The sequence below is a fragment of the Pelodiscus sinensis genome, chromosome 5 (assembly GCF_049634645.1).
Source record: "Pelodiscus sinensis isolate JC-2024 chromosome 5, ASM4963464v1, whole genome shotgun sequence".
Classification (NCBI taxonomy): domain Eukaryota; kingdom Metazoa; phylum Chordata; order Testudines; family Trionychidae; genus Pelodiscus; species Pelodiscus sinensis.
Genome location: NC_134715.1, coordinates 127,009,262 through 127,032,058, shown reverse-complemented (window position 1 = coordinate 127,032,058; position 22,797 = coordinate 127,009,262). Strand labels below are relative to the sequence as shown.

The following is a 22,797-nucleotide window of genomic DNA, read 5'->3' as shown; positions in this document are numbered from 1 at the left end:
GGGATGCCGTAAAGGATGAGACCACAACTGGCGGCTTTAAAAAGCACAAACTGATTTTATTTTGATGACGCCAGACAATCATCAGAACAAAAATTAAACAGATTGCCAGACAACACAAAACAATTCCCTGAGGCTTTTCTAAATCACAATAATTCCCAATAACTGCCCAGGGGTTAGGAACAGTTGAATTAACACTGGTATTGTCCATAGGGCTGATTATTTACACAACTTTATACAAGGAAACAGTAAAAAACCTAAACCACAACTATTTATAAACTAACTTAGTAACTTTTTAGCCACTGTCACTTGACAAGCAATAAGGACAACTAAAAAATCAATTAGGATAGGGATGATGGCGGGGGGGGGGGGGGGGGATGTTATACCAGTTCTGGAGACAGCAGGAACACAAGTACCGGTCACATGCTCAAACTATCTCCACTCGGGTCGACCAACTCGGAGTACGCTCAGTAAGACTCGAGAGCGGGTGGTGCAAGGCGTCTGGGTGATCAGGCCAGGCGTTCACTCGATGCGAATCCCCAGTGAGAGAGGGGCTGCCTGCCTGTTTTATTGCCTGTGAACTTATCACCCCATAGGTTGGTTTTTGCTGCAGTGGGTGGAGTAGCAGGCCTGAGCACAAGTCAGCCCATTGGCTGATCTTTCGCTGCAATGGGTGGAGCGAGCAGGGGAAGATTATTAATTTACATGCCGTTATATGGAAAACACTCCACCTCACAGACAGAGCCCCCTATACCAGCCTTAGAGGTATTACAGGCTATGGCTCCCTGCGACGGGCTGCCATTGTTGTAGTTCTGACTCGGACACCAGGAAAGAAATACCCAACTTCTAGCTGCACACCTGAAATATTTTAATTTTAATCTAAGTGTGACTAGAGTTCAACATTCACTGTGGCGTGTTAACCTGTTAATTCTGATAAGTGAATATCAAGAGTTCTTATATTCTGTCACAGTTTCCTGTCATTAAGGAACAGACAGTATTCAGACTTTCCTAAAAGAAATGTGGCTTTGCCTCCTTGAAACAAACACACAAACACACAAAACAAAACAAAAAAAAGAGGAGACACACATGCTTGCATGGGCAGTGTACTAGCATCTTTCTCTCTAAATAATATTCTGATTTTATACCATCTTTCTCTCTAAATAATATTCTGATTTTATACACCTGTGTATAACCATTATGATAACCTTGCCCAACACTGCATTGGAAGTCTTTGGCAGAGAACCCAGATACTTTTGTTTCTAGTCTAGTATTTTAGCCACAAGAAAATATTGTTGCCCCTTTTCATCCTGGGTGACTAGTAAAATTTGGGGGCTTTGAGGAAGTTCCAGTTGAACATAGAAATTGATGGAGTCTGATACTCTTTTTGATGAAATCTTGTTTCTTTCTAGGAATGTCCAATGTTGTGTCCTCTGGATACAGGAGGAAACAAGAACAAAAATAATAGTTTCCTAGTTTGTAATCCAAAGACCCAAAAGGTCTTCAGGTATTTTTCCAGGGGTGCACTGTGTTTATAGGATTTGTCTTGGCTTTTGTGTTTTTTGCCTCTGCCTCTCTTTTTTTTGTCTTTTTCGGTCTTTTATCTCTCCTGCCTTCTCACCCCAACCCGTACCATTGAAACAGTACTTAGATAAAAGCTGTTCTGTGGGTTTGGACCCTCAAGTGATCAGGAAGGTGAAAGCACAATTGGAATTACAACTAGCAAGGATAACAAGAAAGGTTTCTACAGGCATGTTAGCAATAAGAGGGTGATCAGAGATGGGGCCCTAACTGGATGAGGGAGGTAACCTAGTGACAGACGATGTGGGAAAAGCTGAAGTACTCAATGCTTTCTTTGTCTCTGTCTTCACAGACAAGGTCAGCTCCTAGACAAATGCACTAGGCAATGCAGTATGGGAAGGAGGTGGACAGCCCTTGGTGGGAAAAGAACACGTTAGGAAATATTTAGAAAAGCTAAACATACACAAATCCGTGGACCCAGATTTAATGCATCTGAGGGTATTGAGGGAGTTGGCAAATATTATTGCGGAGTCTTTGGCCATTATCTCTGAAAACTTGTGAAGATCGGGAGAGATCTCTGTGGTGAGTGGTCACGATTAAGCAAACTGCCCCCTTCCCTTGTGTTCGCTAGGACTATGGAGAACTCTGGTCTGCCCCCTTGCTTACCTGGGAAGTCATCAATAAATTTAGACCAAGTACCAATTTGTGTTTTAATTAATGAGCATAACTTTATTGATGTTGCCACTTAATGAATAACAAAGTTAAAAGATAACAGCTAAGAATGAAAAGAAAATGAATAAAAAAGGAAATACAAAAAGCAAATTGTTTCTGTGATTACAAGGATACTTAGTGACGTCAGCTAACTTATCTAGTTTTTTAATTTCTTCTAGATTAATTTTTTTAAAGAACTGCAACTATGAGGAGCCTCGATCCTATCTTATCAAGATTATTTTGTTTTTCTTGATTTGATTTTTTGACACACTTTGTCAGATTTTTTTGACTCTTTTTGTTAGATTTTTCAGAGTCTTTTGTTAAGTTCTTTCTTCTCTTTTTGTTAGATTTTTTAGAGTCTTTTGTTAAGTTTTTTTTTTGACTCACCTGATCAGGTGTAGCAGCATCTCTCTACTGGCCAGGTAGAGATTGACAAATTTTGTTACGATATGGGCCTGACTCGGTATAGACCTCCTGCCTCTTGCCGTCAGAGAGCAGCACATGAGTTCAGTTTCCAGAATGAGTTGTAGATGATGAGGTACCCGCAGTCATTACTGCAGGGTATTTATGGCCTGATCTCTCATTGTCTATTCAGTTCTGTGGTTAATTTGAGATGCAAATAATTTTTTTCTCTTAAAGGCTAGCGAATTAGCTGAGGATCTTGTAAGCAGATGCAAAGAATTTTTTTTACTTACACCAAATTTGGTGTTACTCAAGAGCTAGCGAATGAAATGAAGCTCTTGTAATTAACATGCAAGGAATTTTTTCTACTTGCACCAAATTTGGTGTGGTGTTGAAGAGCTAGAGACCCAGATGAGGATTTTTACTCTTACAAATTTTACTGCTTATCCTAAATTATCATGTTTCCAAACACATTTCTTAATACACTCCTTCTTAACAGCAAAAAGACAATTCATGTAGTCTGTGGTTAGGCTACTTCCTCTTAAAAATAGCTGTCTGTGCTTTTGCTATAGAATTAATTTTAAAGAGCTGCTAAGCATACATGACAATCCCAGATGATTGGAAAAAGGCAAATTTAGTGCCCATCTTTTTGAAAGGGAAGGAGGACAATTCAAGGAACTACAGATCAGTCAGCCTTACCTCAGTCTCCAGAAAAATCATGGAGGGAATCCTCAAGGAATCCATTTTGAAGCACTGAGAAGAGGGGAAAGTGATCAGGAATAGTCAACTTACCAAGGGCAAGTTGTGCCTGACCAATCTTATTAGCTTCTATGATGAAGCTCTGTGGATATGGGCTCAGTGGATGTGATATACCTTGACTTTAGCAAAGATTTTGATACGGTCTCCCATAGTATTCTTGCCAGCAAATTAAGGGAGTATGGATTGGATAAATGGACTGTAAGATGGATAGAAAGCTGGCTAGACTGTCAGACCCAATGGGTAGTGATCAACGGCTCGATGCCAGATTGGCGGTTGGTTTCTAGCGGAGTGCCCCAAGGATCAGTTCTTAGACTCGTTTTGTTCAATATCTTTATTAATGACCTGGATGAGGAGATGGATTGCACCTTCAGCAAGTTTGCAGATGACACTAAGCTAGGGGGAGAGGCAGATACGCTGGAGGGCAGCGATAGGGTCCAGAATGACCTGGACAGATTAGAGGATTGGGCCAAAATAAATCTGATGAGGTTCAACAAGGACAAGTGCAGAGTCCTGCACCTGGGACGGAAGAATCCCAAGCCTTGTTACAGGCTGGGGATTGCATAGCTAAGTAGCAGTTGAGCAGAAAAGGACTGAGGATTAAAGTGGATGAGAAGCTGGATATGAAGCAACAGTGTGCTCTTGTAGCCAAGAAGACAAATGGAATATTAGGTTGCATTAGGAGGAGCATTGCCAGCAGATCTAGAGAACTGATATTTCCTCTTTACTTGGCACTGGGAGGCCACATCTGGAGTATTGTGTCCAGTTCTGGGGCCACCACTACAGAAAGGATGTGGATGCATTGGAGAGGGTCCAGCAGAAGGCAACCAAAATAATTAGGAGGCTGGACCACATGACCTATGAGAAGAGGCTGAGGGCTTTGGGCTTATTTAGTCTGCAGAAGAGAAGAGTGGGGGTTATTTGATAGCAGCCTTCAACTTCCTGAAGGGAGGTTCCAAAGAGGATAGAGAGAGGCTGCTCACAGTAGTGACGGATGGCAGAACAAGGATCAATAGTCTCAAGTTACAGTGGGAGATGTCTAGGTTGGATATTAGGAAAAACTCTTTCCCTAGGAGAGTGTTGAAGCCCTGGAATGTGTTACCTAGGGAGGTGGTGGAATCTCCATCCCTAGAGGTTTTTAAGTCTCGGCTTGACAAAGCCCTGGCTGAGTTGATTTAGTTGGGATTGGTCCTGACTTGGGCAGGGGCCTGGACTTGATGACCTCCTGAGGTCTGTTCCAGCTCTTTTTCTATAAGTCTTAAAGCAGTAGCTATCTTTCTACTTCTAACCGCCGTTCAACTCTGTGGTTCTTAAAATGTGGGTCGTGGCCTATGTTCCCTCTAATTTTTTTTTCATGTGTAGTGTAAATTTTGTTGTGGGCATTGAGGTATGTGTGGATGTGCACCATCGGTAGATACACATGCTGTGGGAGTTCTGCTAGTCAGCTGGGCAGCATTTCAATCTCTCCTGGGTAGCTGCCCAAACGCTTGGCTTACAGGAAACCCTGGTTGTGGCCACAAAGTGGTCAATGAATAAGGCTGGTGTTATGCTCACTGGGGCCTCATGCTAAAGCCCTGCCATCCCAGGGCTGAAAGTGAAGCCTGAACATCTTTCCTTTAGGGAGGCTTGGTAAGTGCCCTTCTTGCTCACCTGTAACATTGCTCCTGATTCTAGAGTGGCGCATGGGTGCATAGTAATTTTGTTGTCAGAAGGGGGTTGCAGTTCAATTACATTTGAGAAATGCTTATTTCTTCCTTATTAACTGGCAATCTTATTCACTTAATGAATTTTTGGTGCTGTAGAACAATTAGTATATGATATAATTCACCATTGATTACATTAACTGCATTTTCCCCACTAATCCATAGGATTTACTCGAACTGCTACCATTTAAAAAAAAGAAATCATCGCAATTACCTCAATGTTTTTTGTTTCCTCTAAGTTTTTCTATGGAGAAGGAGGAAGAGGTTAAAATTTTGTGTGAAACACTAAAGATTAGACCTGTAAACTAATTTTTCTAGTAATAAAACTTTCTATCAAAGATCAATAACATATGAGGAAATAGGCTAATTTATCTGTTAAAATAATATATCAGATAAAAAAAATCAAGCAAAACAAATTTCTCTTAAATTTTAATCTAATTACCTGGGTATTTAAAAATATATAATTTTCAGACTGTGACGTGCCAATATGAACTCTTTTTTTATTAGAATAGCAGCATTCCTGCAACTGGAGAAGAGGGAGAAAGTTCTGTATTGTATATAGTTTAGACATTTTTATTTTAATTCTTATTATTTAAATGGATTTGAATTCTAATGGTAGATTTGTGCAATACAGACCAGTGACCAACTTCAGCTAATAGTTTGGAAAAAGTGCAGTTCTGTATTTAGTGTTTTATGTAATGGGATTCTGTTTTTAAAGTTTTGATATTTGGTTTTGCTGCAGGGTACTAAATATTTGATCTGCAAGTCTTGAGATCTTAGCAATTAGAGTGAAAAAAGATCTTTTCCTGCCTTCACAGGGTTTTTCCTTAAACTACTTTTTCAATTGTGTATGTCCATTTTAATCATAAATATGTCAAATGATGTTGCTTCTGCCGCTTCCCATGGAAGATTTTGCTGTAATCTCTAATAATTGTCAGTATCCAAAACATATCTTATAATTCCACTTCCTGAGTTTCATGCCATTATTTATAATTCTGTGCATCACTCTAAAAATGTGCTGTTGTTCTTCTATGTGTTTTGGTGTTTGCCTTTCTTCCCCTCTCTGGCATTTTAGTGAAAATGTCCGTGTGTGTGTGGGTGAGTATGCGTGCGTATTTTATTTAGTTATATACCTACATATAACTAGCAAATATTTTTTATAAATGAATGCTTCTCACCTTCTAGCATGTGTTTATCACTCAACTTCCTCTAGTTTGTCAGTATATTTTTGGCAATATTGTGCCCCAAATAGAAAGTAGTATTACAGATGTGTTAACACCACAGAAATACACGGAGAGACTGTTATATTCACTACTAGAACATTTACCCAACATTGATCGGATCCCTAAATAAGTATTGCTTTTCTTCATTTAACTTTTTCTGGGATGGGACTGAGTGAGTCAGTATGCAGGCTGCCCTGGGGCGAGAGTTCCTTCTCACTGCGGCATCTTGGGGTCAGCTCCCTCTCACTGCGGCATCTTGGGGTCAGCTCCCTCTCACTGCAGCAGCTTGGGGTCAGGTGAGAAGTGCCTGTCCATTCCAGCTGCAGTGGGCATAGCCATGGGCGGGTTGCATGTCCCCCAGCTGCGGGACAGACACACCAGCAGACACACAAACAAATACTGTGAAATATATAGTAGATAGCTGTCTCTTTCTCCATTTCTTCCCCCTGCTGGCTCATGGAGTTCTAGCTGTCTCAGTCCCCATCTCTGGCTCCTTGCTGTCCCCTGTGGTCATTTTACAGTATAACGCCTTCCTACCAGACCCCTCCCTTTCTATTTTATGAGTGTAACCCTTCTGCCAGGACAAGTTAATTGCAGCAAGGGCCGGGTTCAATATCTAGGGGTCTCCTCCCAACAACATAATACAACGTCGGCTCGAGCCCCCACCCAGTGACCTGGGAAATCTTACACACACCCCTGGGTGCCTCAAAGAGGCAATTCTCCCTTCTTGCAAGCACAGAGCCTTGGTATAGCAGCAAATATTTAATAACACAAGGTAACCGACATCAGCATTGAAGTGGGAAAACACCACAACTCAGATTCATAAACCAGACATGAGCAAAGACCTACCCCCCAGCCACAAATCACCCAAGGTCCCCAAAAGTCCAACACCCTAAAAGTCTCTGCCCTGGGTCAGTGCTGCCCCAGGGTTCAAAAGTTCACCTGGCAGGGTTTTACCATCCCAACCTGGGTGTAATGGAGGGGGCAGAGGTTGATACACCTTACGCGGTACACTGGAAGCTCCGCCTCTCTGTAGGTTTCTGCTGCCGCCGTTGACGCAAATCGCTCCGCCACACTCCACCTTCTGTCCTGTGAACGGCTTCAGCCATTCCATGGAGTAATGTCTGCTACGCCAGCCCGCCTCGGTCCACGCTCCCCAGGCACCAGCTGGTAGGTCCCGCAGCTGCTCCACCGGCCGTCTGTCTGTCATCCCCGCCAGCTGCTCGCCTGCGTCCACCAGTCGCCCCTTCAAACTGCTCTGCTAGCCGTCCCATGGTCTGCTTTGCTAGTAGCTCAGCAACAGTGATTTTCAGCTCACAGTAGATTTCACCTCTTCAGCAGTATGGCACCAGGCTCCCCTCAGTACATAGTGATTTCAGCTCTTCAGTAAGTTCAGCTCGCAGTAGAAGAGCCTCAGTGGAAGTGCAGGAGAGTTTCCACCCCCAGAAGCCCGCAGAGCCAGCCCAGTCCTCCCCATCAGGGGCTCGTACCCCATTCCTCCCTCACCTGCTTCCACTTATCCTTCCCTAGCCCCCCTTCCTGATGTACAAAATAAAGAAAACGTGTGGTCAAAAATAGAATCTCTCTTTATTGAGCAAAACTCGGGGAGACTGGGAAAAGGAGGTGGGAGAGGGGAAGAAAGAGGGTGGGAGAGGGGAGGGCAACTAAAATGATCAGAGGTTTGGAACAGGTCCCATATGAAGAGAGGCTAAAGAGACTGGGACTTTTCAGTTAAAAAAGAGGAGACTGAGGGGGGATAGGATAGAGGTCTATAAAAGCATGAGTGGGGTGGAGAGGGTGCATCAAGAAAAGTTCTTCATTAGTTCCCATAATAGAAGGACTAGAGGACACCACAGGAAAGGAATGGGTAGCAGGCTTCAAACTAGTAACAGAAAGTTGTTCTTCACAAAGCAAAGAGTCAACCTGTGAAACTCCTTGCTGCAGGAGGCTGTGAAGGCTAGAACTAGAACAGAGTTTAAAGAGAAGTGAGATAAAGTGATGGAGGTTGGGTCCATGGAGTGGTATTAGCCAGGGGGTAGGAGTGGTGTCCCTGCCCAAAGTTTGTGGAAGGCTGGAGAAGGATGGCAAGAGACAAATGGCTTGGTCACTGTCTTCGGTCCATCCCCTCCAGGGTCCTTAGGGTTGGCCGCTGTCGGCAGACAGGCTACTGGGCTAGATGGACCTTTGGTCTGACCCAACAGTTCACTGAATTTGTCAGTTGACATCACTAGCAGCACTGTGAAACCTCCAAAGCTGGAAAATTAAGCAATGGCTATAAGTTGGCTGAAAAGGAAACTTAATTAACCAATTAAGATTACATGAAGTATGGCTAGTGCGGGGGGCTTTTAAAATTGGAAAGATGCCATAAGCCCTTCATAAATCTGATAAGTTTACTCCAAAAAAAGGTATATTTTAAGTGCATCTAGAAAAATTAGAATAGCTGCCAAATGAACTCTATGGAAGCAAATTCATAATCCAGAGAGAGAATTAAAAGTCAATTAGTCTGTTTGTGGGTATGTGACTGTGAGGGATTCGGGTTAGTGTGCCTATTCCAGCTGACAGGCCTTTTCCACATGTGCCTTCGTGGCAGGCTATTACAGGCAGTCCCCGGGTTACGTACAAGATAGGGACTGTAGGTTTGTTCTTAAGTTGAATTTGTATGTAAGTCGGAACTGGCATCCAGATTCAGCCGCTGCTGAAACTGACCAGCGGCTGACTACAGGAAGCCCGAGGCAGAGTTGCTCTGCCCCGGGCTTCCAGGAATCAGCCGCTGATCAGTTTCAACAAGCTGAATCTGGAGCCTGGGACAGAACAGCTGGGGCGCTGCCGGGTAGGTCCCCGCAGCGCCGCACCTCAGCGCTGCGGGGACCAACCCGGCAGCACCCCAGCTGCTCTACCCTAGGTGTCCCCAAGTCAGCTGCTGCTGAAACTGATCAGCGGCTGATTCCAGGAAGCCCGGGGCAGAGCAACTCTGCCTCGGGCTTCCTGTAGTCAGCTGCAGGTCAGTTTCAGCAGCGGCTGACTTGGGGACGCCTGGGGTAGAGCAGCTGGGGTGCTGCCGGGTTGGTCCAGTAGCGCCGAGGAGCGGTGCTGCGGGACCAACCCGGCAGCGCCCAAGCTGCTCTACCCCAGGCGTCGTTGGCGAGAAAAGCCTGGTCTGCTGGGGGGCGGGGGGAGGCGCACTAGCTGAGTCCCCCCCCCTCAGCGGACCAGGGAGACGTGGGTGGCGGGACCATCAAGATGCGCCGCGGTCCCGCCCACATCCTCCATGGCTTTGCTCCGCGTCTCCCTGGTCTGCTGGGGGGGGCGGGCTCCTCCCAATAGACCAGGGAGACACGGAGCAAAGCCGCGGAGGACGCGGGCAGCAGGACAGCCCAGACGCGTCCTGCGAGGCTTTGCTCCCCGTCTCTCTGGTCTGCTGGAGGGAGCCCCCCCCAGCAGTCCAGGGAGACGCGGAGCACGCAGGCAGCGGGACAACCGTGGCGCGTCTGGGCTGTCCCGCTGCCCGCGTGCTCCGCGGCTTTATTTCGCATCTCCCTGGTCCGCTGGGGGGAGCTCCCCCCCAGTAGACCAGGGAGACGCGGAGCAGCTTTTCTCGCCCCGGAGGACGCGGGCGGCAGGACCGCAGCGCATCTGGGCGTCCCACCGCTCCCGTCTTCCGGGGCGAGAAAAGCCCCGTTCGTAACTGTGGATCTGACATAAGTCAGATCCCCGTAACTCGGGGACTGCCTGTACTCAGTAGTGCAGAGGACTCAGTCTCTTCTTATCCTTTCATCAACCACCCTGACAGGACTGGAATCCTGAATTCAGGATGTGAAGTGATATTTTTATTTGGACTGGCTGGACATGGCAAAATGTAGACAGAGACTAATGAGATCAGCCAGTGCTTTGTCCATCGCAAGCAGAAGCTAGGCTTGCCAGAGGAAGTGGGAAACTACTAAAAAGTATAACTCAAGCAACTGCAGGGACTGATGTGGACAGTGGCTTCCCAAATAAGGAGGATGAGTGAAAATGCACATATAAAAGTAAAAATTTCCCTTTCCCATCCAATCCTTGGAAGGAAGAAATAATCTTTCTCCTTTAGTATTCTTTAACTACAGCTTCTTTTTCAGAATGTTGTCAAAGAGTTGCATCTTGCATATTTTTGCTAAGAACATTTGTATTCTGTGGAAGACAGAAAATAATATAGTCCTTATCTGTGACACAAAGACCCCTGGGCAAAGCGTCTCCTGTTTTTAGAAAACAATTGTCATATCACACCTGACAAACTCACTACATCTTACTCATTGCTTACAAGGTAAATGCCCACAAAGGTAGTGTGATGGGGTAGACAAAGCCCTGATATCCCTGCTGAAGACCTTCCTGCACCCTGCCCAGCAACAGGAGCAAAAGAGAAGTCCTCCAGGTAGAACAGAGTGGCAGCTTCTGCTGCAGCCAATCAAAGTGCAGCAGGCTGATATAAAAGAAGCTGCTAGGCCAGGGCTTGGCAGTTCATAGAATCATAGGGCTGGAAAAGAACTCAGAAGGTCATTGAGTCCAGCCCCCTATCTGAAGCAGGACAAGTCCCAACTTAATCATCCTAGCCAGGGCTTTGTCAAGCTGAGACTCAAAAACCTCTAGGGATGGAGATTCCATCACCTCCACGACTTCCACCACCTCCAGGTAACCCATTCCAGTACTTCACCACTCCCCTAGTGCAATAATTTTTCCTAATATCCAACCTAGATCTCCCCCACTGTAACTTGAGACCATTACTCCTTTTCTGCCATCCGTCACTACGGAGAACAGCCTCTCTCCATCCCCTTGGAACCTCCCCTCGGGTAGTTGAAGGCTGCTATCAAATCGCCCCCACTCTTCTCTTCTGCAGACTAAATTAAGCCCAAATCCCTCAGCCTCTCCTTATAGGTCATGTGGTCCAGCCCCCTAATCATTTTGGTTGCCCTCTGTTGGACCCTCTCCAATGCATCCACATCCTTTCTGTAGTGGTAGCCCCGGAACTGGACACAATACTCCAGATGTGGCCTCCCAGTGCCAAGTAAAGAGGAAATATCAGTTCTCTAGATCTGCTGGCAATGCTCCTCCTAATGCAACCCAATATTCCATTTGTCGTCTTGGCTACAAGGGTACACTGTTGACTCATATACAGCTTCTCATCCACTGTAATCCTTAGTTCTTTTCTGCTGAACTGCTACTTAGCTCTTCAGTCCTCAGCCTGTAACAGTGCTTGGGATTCTTCTGTCCCAGGTGCAGGACTCTGCATTTGTCCTTGTTGAACCTCATCAGATGTCTTTTGGCTCAGTCCTCTAATCTGTCCAGGTTACTCTGGACCCATCCCTACCCTCCAGCGTATCTACCTCTCCCCCGAGATTAGTGTCATCTGCAAACTTGCTGAGGGTGCAATCCATCTCCTCATCCAGGTTATTAATAAAGATGTTGAACAAAACCAGACCTAGAACTGATCCTTGGGGCACTCCACTTGAAACCAACCATAAACCTGACATCGATCACTACCCGTTTGGCCCGACATTCCAGCCAGCTTTCTATCCACCTTACAGTCCATTTATCCAATCCATACTTCTTTAACTTGCTGGTCAGAATATTGTGGGAGACTGTATCAAAAGCTTTGCTAAAGTCAAGGTATATCACATCCACTGACTTCTGCATGTCGACAGAGACAGTTACCTCATCATAGAAGCTAATCAGATTGGTCAGGCACGACTTGCCCTTGGTGAATCCCTATTGACTGTTCCTGATCATTTTCCCCTGTTCCAAGTGCTTCAAAATGGATTCCTTGAGGATCCCCTTGTCAGGAGGTGTGCCGCAGATGCCCCTCTTACCTGCTCCCATCTCGGGGAAGGAGGGGTCCCCCCTCCAGGCAGCGCTGCCGTTTTCCTCTAGCCGACCGGGAGGGAGACCAGAGGGACGCTGAGAGCCAATGCTCCCGCCCGACATATCCCTGTCCCCTGGGTGTGCTTGCCCCTATTCTGGTCCTTCAGACCTTCCCACCTTTCTCCAGGTACACAGTTTTCCCTGGGGGCCCCTTGAGGGTTCACCCTCTGGTCCAAGGGTCCTTCTTGAGGGTTTTGGGTATCAAGTCGCGGTCCGGTAGCTACACTCGGTGCGGCTCTGGGTTGCTTCTGGCAGATTCCGCCCCCTCTTGCAGAAGGGAGGGATAGGGTAGGGGGACCCGGGCCCGCCCTCGCCTCCGGGTCCCAGCCTAGGGCCCTAAGGGTCAGGGGACATCGACCCTCTAAGGCTGGAGAGGGATTCCATGCTGTAACTCTCCAACCGTGCGGGCTCAGTCCACCCTGAGCTACTTCCTACTACCCCTTCCCCTTTCCTCAACCCTGGGTACATGTGTCTTCGGCGTCTCCTCTCGGGACGCCGTCCATTTCCCCAGGAGATGCCGCTTCAGCCTGTCGCTCGGCCTCTGGTTGCTCTTTCCCTGGTTGCGGGGTCTGGCGTCTCTCCCTCGGGGGTTGCCTCTCCTGCTCCTCATCCTGCCGGAGGGTTGGTTCCTCCTCTGCGTCTGGCTGTCCTCCATCTGGCATTCCAGAGGGTGTTTGTCCCCCCGCCTCCAGTCGCCGCACTGCCAGTGTTTAAAGTGCCCGATGCCTAGCATGAGTATGCGCCTCACGGGCTCAGAGGAGGGGCCCGGCAGCCGTGATTCCCCGTTGCAGTGTCTGCCCAGTGGCGGGGTGCCTGCGCTCCGTCACACCCCTCCATGATTTTTCCGGGGTCTGAGGTAAGGCTAATTGGTCTGTAATTAGCTGGATTGTCCTCCTTCCCTTCTTTAAAGATGGGCACTATATTTTTCTTTCCAGTCATCCGGGATCTCTCTCAATCTCCATGAGTTTTCAAAGATAATGGCCAAAGGCTCTGCAATAACATTTGCCAACTCCCTCAGTGCCCTGGGATGCATTAAATCCAGACCCATGGTTTTGTGTATGTCTAGCTTTTCTAAATAGTTCTTAACCTGTTCTTTTTACCTACCCACCTCCTTCCCATACTGCGTTGCTTAGTACATTTGTCTGGGAGCTGACCTTCTCCATGAAGACAGAGCAAAGAAAGCATTGAGTACTTCAGCTTTTCCCACATCATCTGTAAATAGGTTATCTCCCTCATCCAGTAAAGGCCCCCCCACCCTCTCTGATCACCCTCTTATTGCTAACATGCTTGTAGAAACCTTTCTTGTTACCCTTCTCATCCCTTTCTAGCTGCAATTTCAATTGCGCTTTCGCCTTCCTGAGTACTCCCCTGCATTCTCGAGCAATATATTTGTACTCTCTCTAGTCATCTGTCCACTTCTTATAGACTTCTTTTTTGTGTTTAAGCTCACCAAAGATTTTCCTGGTAAGCCAATCTGGTCGCCTACCATATTTGTTTTTCTTACTGCACATTGGGATGGTTTCTTCCTGTGCCTTTAAGATTTCTTTAAAATAGTGCCAGCTCTCCTGGAAACCTATCAGTTCTTTGTGGGAATCAAAGTCTGCTTTTCTGAAGTCTAGGCTGAGGACCAGTTAGTTCCTGAAGCTCGACCCAGGCAGAGCTAAGGGCTGAATGGGAGAACATCAGCACTCTGGACAGGTCCTGTGGCTGAAGACTACCCAGTAAGCCAACGGCAACTGTTGCAGAACCCTGGACAAGGAGAACTTGACCACAAGGCTGTAGAGAAAAGACTGGATGGACCAGCTTGATCTGTGCTGCAGCTTGGATTGTCTTGAAAACCACAACAGTGTCTGTTGACTGCAGAGAAAGGCAGTCTAGTTCAGAATTGGTTAGCCTGAGAATGTGGTACAATGATGCTGGGTGAGCAAGCAGGAGGGACTGGGACGAAGAACTGATTGAACTCTCCATGAAGAATCTACCAGTTTTCTGAGGCAGTTGTTGCTTTCTTTGACCTTTATTGTTATCTTTTTCAAGTGACCTCTGGTGAAAGCTTGCAAGTTAAATCATGCGAAGGCTAAGTTTAACAGAAAAATGGACTACAGATATAACCATAGAATGCTGATCGCAACTACATCTCTCACCACAGTAGGAACAAGCAGTATTATTTTGTCGTTAACATCCTTCACATTAACACTGCCAGACACAAAGAAGTCTCTGTGCCAGACATTCTAAATCCATTTTCATATTGCTGTTAATAATTGATTAAAAACAAAATGACGATAAAAATTGTATGGATTAAAACAATCCACGACCTTTGTCTGTGAAAGTGTTTCCAAATTAGCCCAATAATTCATGACTTGTATAAAAGCCATAAATGGTATCACAGTGCAGTAGAAGCTTTCAGGTGACTGCAATCACAGAGGTTAGCACACTATGGTAAACAAAACATCTCACTATGCCAAGCACATAGTATGCACTAGCTGTCCATGGTTTTGTGCAGTTAAAAAAAAAACTTATGCAGTACAATTTTAAGTATGTACTTTGCGACATCCTTAAAAGAATTGGTGACTCCGAGAACAAACTATTGAGTTTGAGTTGCTGAACATACATGGTGTGTATTTGTGTGTATGTGAGTGTAAAATAAAATATGTGCCCATCTCCTGAAGCTGCCATCTTTACACAGAACTATTATTATTTATTATTGTTACCTCTCACATCAAACACAGTAGTCAGCATGTTTTGGACGCCACATGTGGATAAGAACTCTATATCAACTCTGCTGTACGAACATACCAACTACAAAGGTAATTTCAATTAACAATTAATTCTCTAGAGTAAAATGTTTTATTCCATGAGCCAAACTCACAAGAACGAACCAGCATAATTAAAAATAAATACGATTTTTGGGAGCATCAGGATGACTCTCATAACTATTGTGCTTACAAAATGTTGAAAGAGAAAATATGATCTGTGAATTCAGTAACAGTTCTGAATTAGGATGACTTGAACTCTAGTTCTAGCTCTTCCAAAATCTTGCCATGTCATCTTGAACAAGTCACTTAGCTTCTTTGGGTAAATTATCTTTAATTTTTCATCTTGGTTGTCATGCTAACATTAACTTAAAACATAGTATAAATTTAACTCCCCTCCCCTATTCTCTCTCATCTGATTAGCACGGAAAGCTCAGGTTGCTACCTATTTTCTCACATTGGGATCTCTTTTTCCTTCACACAAGCAGAGCACAATTCTGTTCACTTTCTGCTTCTCATACACTGCCATGTAGTTGGTTTGGGTTACAAACATTTCAGTGAAATTCAAACAAAAGTGTTGAAACTTACAAAAAAAATTAGAATATTTGTATGAATACCAGACTTTAATTGAAATTGTGTTCAAAAGTTTTATGTTTGTGCCAAAATTACTTGACTGTATAGCTCTCCGATTCTTTGCAACAAAGTAATGGTTAGTCAGCTACAGCTTGTTGTGAGAAATTTACAATTTATGAGCAAGTTCTGTACCATCGCATGTATGCTCAATGCCTGTACAACATCAGAAGCAATACAGGAAAAATGTGGAGAGGCTACATGACGGTAGATCAACTCATCCCAAACAGTGGGTTGCAACTGCAGCTACAGATATAAAACTGTAGCAGGGGATGTGTTGATTATATTAGAATGGCTATACTGGGTTAGGCCAATGGTCCATCTTGACCAGTAGATTGTCTTCTAAGGGTGGCCAGATGCTTCAAAGGGAATGAACAAAACAGAGAAATTTTGTTGATCAGTCCCGGTTTCTGGGAATTACGATTCCAACCCTCCCACTTTTGCTGGGAGTCTCCTGGAATTACACTCCCAGAGGCTACTTTAACCAATCCATGAAATGTTGGGTGCTAACAGTCCACCACAGCAGTGGAATTAAGGCAGGCTTTGTAGCTTCTCTTGGAAGCAGCCAGCACTGTGTCTGTGGCTCCTGAGGAAATAGAAGGTTTCTGCTCACTGCTACTGCCCCAAGCGCCAACTCTGTAGGTTCCATTGACCAGGAACTGTGGCCAGTGGAAGCAGTGCCTACGGGCAGCAGTCCACACAGACCCATAGAAGCTGCAGTCCGAGTAATGTGCCTGTCACTTTTATGAGCCATCAGAAGTGTGTGCCGCACCCACTCCTGCACCCCAACCTCCTGCCTCAGACCAGAGCCTGAACCCCACCCTTCTACCCCAGCCTGGTAAAAGTGAGTGAGGGTGGGGTAGAGCAATTGAAGGAGGGGCAACGGAGTGAACGGGGTGAGGACTCAGAGAAGGATTGCAACAGGGGAGTGGCCTCAGGGAAGGGGCAAGTCAAGGGGGTGGGACAAAGGAAAATTGGCAGCTCCACTGGTAGTTGAAGGTTGGAACTTGGGACTATATCCCTTACCCTCTTAGCTATTCACCATTGATGGGACCATCTTCTATGAACATAGCTATTCCTTTTGTGAGCCCAGTTATCTTTTGGCCTTCACATCATCCCATGACAAGTTTCATAGGGGGATTATGGGTTGTGTGAAGAAGTGTTTCCTTTTGTTTGTGTAAAGCCTACTGCCTGTTAATTTTATTGAGTGACCCTTAGTTTCTGTGTTACGTGAAGCATAGGCACTGACTTCATAGGTGCTCCAGGGCTGAAGCAACTATGGGGAAAAAATAGCAGGTGCGAAGCTCCATACAGCACCTCCCACACACTGTGAGCAGCAGTTTCCTGGCATTCTGGATGCTCCAGAAGGGAGGAGTAGGAGTAGGGCTGGGTGCATGCAGGGGAAGAGGCGGGTCAGGAGCTTGAGGAAAAAGGTGAAGGGGGGTGGGGTTGGGACCAAGTGAGGAGCCAAGCACACCTGTCTAGAGGGAAAGTTTGGGCGTGTAATGTGAAAGGATAAATAGCACTTCCTGATTCGCTTACTTCACATCATCCATGATTTCATGGACATCTATCATATTCCGCAATAGTTACCTGTTTTCTGAGCTGAACAGCCCCAGTCTTTTTCTCTCTTTTTGCATGGAAGCTGTTCCTTACCTCTAATCATTTTTGTTTCCCTTTACTGTAAATTCTCCAGTTCTAATGTATCTTTTCTGAGATGGTGAAACCAAATTTGCACACAGTAGCCAACGTATGGGTGTACTGTGTATTTATATAGAGGAGCTGTTTTCAAACTGGGTTGGAACCCCATTTTAATGGAGGTCACTAAGGCTGCCTCAGACTTGTTGGGGTTTGGGGCCAGAACCAAACCCTGAACCCCACTGTCCGGGTCCATATCCAAAGCCCACGGGATTTTACTCTGAGTGATGGGGCTCAGATTACTTGCCCTCTGCTAAGGAATGAAGTCCTTGAACTTTGATTTTGGTATCCTTTGCCTGGGATGGTGAGGCTTTGTCTGTGCCACCCAGGGCTGTTGGGCTAAGGCTTTGGTCCCCCATTCCGGGGTTGCATAATAATTTTTGTTGTCTGAAGGGGCATGCCATGATATAGAGACATTATATTTTTTCTGCTACCTGTTACATTCTGTTAGCTATTGGGACTGCTTCTGCACATTGAGTGGATGTTATAAGAGAACTATCCACAATGACTCCTTCTTGGGTGTTATAGCAGCTCATTTCTTTTGTATGTTTAGTTGGGATTATTTTTTTTCAATGTGCTTTTCATTATCAGCATTGAGTTTCATCTGCCATTTTGTTGCCTGACCACCCAGTTTAGTGAAATCCCTTTTAAACTCTTCACTGTCAGCATCACTTAACTATTTTGAGTAATTTAGTATCTGCAATTTATGCCACCTTACTATTCACTGATCATTTATGAGGTCCCTGGTCAGATCTTTGGGGAATCACACTATTTACCTCACTTCATTATGAAAAGTGACCCTTTATTCCCACCTTTTATTTCCTTATTTGACTTCCAATTTTGAAAGGCTGTCTTTTTGTCTGTAATACCACCTCTTACTCGACTGTTTAGCCTTGGTGACATTTCAAAAAATGTGGCTATATATTTAATTTGAGCCTTAGTTATAATGTTTTACATAATCTCCATTCAGTTCACAGCTATTTCACTCTTGCAACTTTTTTTTTTAATTTCTGTTTAACAAGCCATCTCATCTTCATCCCCTTTTGGAAGCTAAATACTACTGTGGTTGCTTTCTCTGGTCTCCTCCCCCTCCCCCAGGATGTTACATTTAATTATATTTTGGTCATTGTTACCAAGAAGTTCAGGTATATTCATGGTTTGGTCCAGGCAGACCCTTTGCTTCATTTAGGACTAAATGAAGACATGTCTCTCTCCTTATGGGTTCCAGGACAAGCTGCTCCAAGCAGCAATCATTTATAGTGTCTAGAAATTTTATTTTGGCAGCTCTTTCTGAGGCAACATATAGCTAGTCAATATGAGCATAATTGAAATCCCCCATTATTGCATTTTCTGCTTTCGTAGCCTCTCTAATTTCCCTGAGCATTTCATAGTTACTGGTAGCATTCTGTTAAAGTGGTCGATAGTATATTCCTACTGCTATACCCTTATTATTTAAAGGAGGTGTATCTATTCATAGAAATTGTATGGTATGGTTTGATTCCTTTAAAATTTTTACTTTATTTTAGACTATGATTTCTTTCATATATAGTAGTCCCCCTCCAGTGCGTATATATCTTTATGGTATTACTTTGTTCCATTGATTATCATCATTCCACCAAGTTTCCACAGTTCCTGTTATATCAACACCTTCATTTAATATCAGGAGGGCTAGTTCGCCCATTGTAGTAGTTATAGTTCTAGCATTTGTATATAAGCACTTGTACATTTTGTGAATATTCAGTTGCTTGCTTTTGTGTGTCATATTTAAATGAAACTTACATTTGATTGTTCCTAACTACAGTAAAACTCCAATAGTCCGGCATCCAATAATCCGGCATTCCTGATAGTCCGGCATCAAAATGGCAAGAGCCTAGTGAGTGAACTTCAGCAAAAAATGAGTCACAAGGTAACAGCGGCAGCAGCTGAACTGAACAAAAAGGGTAAAAAAGGCTTAAAAAAACTAAAACATTACAGTATACTGTATACAGTATCGACGAGGAGTCCTGTGGCACCTTATAGACTAACTGAAGTGTAGGAGCATAAGCTTTCGTGGGCAAAGACCCACTTCGTCAGATGCATGCATCTGACGAAGTGGGTCTTTGCCCACGAAAGCTTATGCTCCTACACTTCAGTTAGTCTATAAGGTGCCACAGGACTCCTCGTCGCTTTTGCAGATTCAGACTAACACGGCTACCCCTCTGATACTTGTATACAGTATGTACAATAAAAAGGGTTAAGAACACTTTATATACAGTATTTAATGTATACAGTATATATATAACCAGTTTATAGTACCTCCTGATAGTCCGGCATATTTGATAATCCGGCACCACCTAGGTCCCATAGGTTCCGGATTATCGGAAGTCTACTCTAGTTCCTACCTATATTTTCCCAACTTCTTTCCTAGGCTCTTTCGAGTTCTCCTTTAATAAATTCAGACTTAAGCGATGTCTGTCCCCGAATCATGTGCTTTTCCACACCTGTTAAGTGTCCCACAGCCCTTAGATTAAAAAAAAATCTCTACAGTCTTTTCAATTGTACATATCAGCAGTGTGGTTTCATTTTTGTTTAGATGGAGTTCATCCTTCCTGTACAGGCTCCTCCTTTTCCAGAAGGTTTCTTCAGTTCGTAATGAACCTAAAACTGTCCTCCTTGCACCATCATCTCATCCTCACATTATAGACTCATAGACTTTAAGGTCAGAAGTGACCATTATGATCATCTAGTCTGACCCCCTGCACAGTGCAGGCCACAAAATCTCACCCACCCCTCCTAGAATAATCCTCTCACCTGTATCTCAGATATTGGAGCCTTCAAATATTTTGAAGGCCCCAAGATGCAGAGAATCCTCTAGCTGTGATCTGTACCCCATGCTACAGAGGAAGGCGAAAAACCTCCAGGGCCTCTGCCAATCTACCCTAGAGGAAAATTCCTTCCCGACCCCAAATATGGCGATCAGCTAAACCCTGAGCATGTGGGCAAGACTCATCAGCCAGACACCCAGAAAGTTCTCTATAGTAACTCCTATCATCCCTCCATTGACCTATTTCCCACTGATAATGAATGGTCAATTAGTTACCAAGATCATGTTATTTCATCAAACCATCCCCTTTAATCTTGAAACCAGATAGATCTTTTGCCCCCACTACTTCCCTTGGAAAGCCGTTCCAGAACTTCACTCCTCTAATGGTTAGAAATCTTTGTCTAATCTCAAGTCTAAACTTCTTACTAGCCAGCTTATATCCATTTGTTCTTGTGTCCACATTGGTATTAAACTTAAATAATTCCTCTCCCTCCCTGGTATTTATCCCTCTAATATATTTAAAAAGTGCAATCATGTCCCCCCTCAGCCTTCTTTTGGTTAAAGTAAACAAGCCAAGCTCCTTGAGTCTCCTTTCATAAGACAGGTTTTCCATTCCTCGGATCATCCTAGTGGCCCTTCTTTGTACCTGTTCCAGTTTGAATTCATTCTTCTTAAACATGGGAGACCAGAACTGCACACAGTATTCCAAATGGGGTCTCACCAATGCCTTGTATAATGGGACTAACACCTCCTTATCCCTACTGGAAATACCTCGCCTAATACATCCCAAGATCGTATTAGCCTTTTTCACGGCCATGTCACAATGGCGGCTCATAGTCATTCTATAATCAACCAGGACTCCGAGGTCCTTCTCCTCCTCCGTTACTTCCAACTGATGTGTCCCCAGCTTATAACTAAAATTCTTGTTATTAATCCCTAAATGCATAACCTTACACTTCTCACTATTAAATTTCATCCTATTGCTATCACTCCAATTTACAAGATCATCCAGATCTTCCTGTATGATATCCCGATCCTTTTCTGAATTGGCAATAGCTCCCAACTTTGTGTCATCTGCAAATTTTATTAGGACACTTCCACTTTTGGTGCCAAGATCAGCAATAAAAAGATTAAATAAAATTGGCCCCAAAACTGATCCCTGAGGAACTCCGCTAGTAACCTTCCTCCAACCTGACAGTTCACCTTTCAGTATGACCCGCTGTAGTCTCCCCTTTAACCAGTTGCTTATCCACCTCTCAACTTTCATATTAATCCCTATCTTTTCCAATTTAACCAATAATTCCCCATGTGGTACTGTATCAAATGCCTTACTAAAGTCGAGGTAGATTAGATCCACTGCATTTCCTTTATCTAAAAAATCTGTTACTTTCTCAAAAAAGGAGATCAGGTTGGTTTGGCACGATCTACCTTTTGTAAAACCATGTTGTAATTTGTCCCAATTGCCAGTAGCCTCAATGTCTCTAACTACTTTCTCCTTCAAAATTTTTTCCAGGATCTTACATACTACAGATGTCAAACTAACAGGCCTATAGTTACCCGGGTCGCTTTTTTTCCCTTTCTTAAAAATCGGAACTATATTAGCAATTCTCCAGTCAAATGGTACAACCCCTGAGTTTAGAGATTTATTAAAAAATTTTGCTAATGGACTTGCAAGTTCATGTGCCAGTTCCTTTAATATTCTTGGATGAAGACCATCTGGGCCCCCCGATTTACTCCCATTAAGCTGTTCAAGTTTGGCTTTCACCTCGGATATGGTAATATCTACCTCCTTATCCTTAGTCCCATTTGTTAACTTACCATTATCCCTAAGATCTTCATTAGCCTCATTAAAGACTGAAGCAAAGTATTTGTTCAAATATTGGGCCATTCCTAGATTATCCTTAACCTCCACTCCATCCTTAGTAATTAGTGGTCCTACTTCTTCTTTTTTTGTTTTTTTCCTATTTATAATTTTTTCCTATTGAAACCTTTCAGTTCTGCCTATCATCCTAGCTCATGTGTGAAACTGAAAACGTTTCCAAAAATGCTGCCATGGTGGTCTGGGACATTAAACCCTGACCTAGTAGCCTTAATTTGGTCTTCAGGACATTTCTCCTTCCTACCTATGTGTACCATGACCACTGGCTCCTTTCCAGCACTATATACACACACATCTGTCTAAATGTCTTATGAGATCTGCAGCCCTGTCAGTTTCCTATGTAGTGGCCCTATATTTTCTAATAATTTCTGGCTATGTTCTTTGCTTGAGATAAATTCATAGTTTATGGCCATATAGGACCAGTAGGTCTTTTAGTCTGTCCTCCTTAAATTCCATCCAGTTACCTTTGTATTGTGCCCAGTAACTTGTTTGACTTGTGCTCTGATCTGTGACTTTAGTGAAAATATGGAACAACTCCATTTAACGTAAAGGTGTTGCTCCAGTTTATATTGGTATAAGAGAAATCAGAATCTGTCCCCTTATTTCTGGGTTTAAAGAAGATTCTGCCCCCTCCGAAGCCTAATGTATGTCTCCTATAGAAGTTTCTTGTTAAATGTACTAGCAATTAATTAATAGTAAATGGTAAATACATCATGTATTATTGTCTCTTTCCCCCATATGATCTGTATCCTCTTGTGTGAATGAACATAATGTGAGCACTGGATCACATTTACTTCATCACACTCATGTATGTCCTGAATAAATCTGTTGACTTCAG

The 22,797-nt window shown here is 44.2% G+C and overlaps 1 protein-coding gene across 7 annotated transcripts in view; it reads left to right on the top strand.

Annotated features, from left to right (window-relative positions):
• The window catches only part of CTNNA2 (catenin alpha 2), a 781,915-nt gene that overhangs the window by 54,291 nt on the left and 704,827 nt on the right, over positions 1 to 22,797 (top strand). The window lies entirely within an intron of this gene.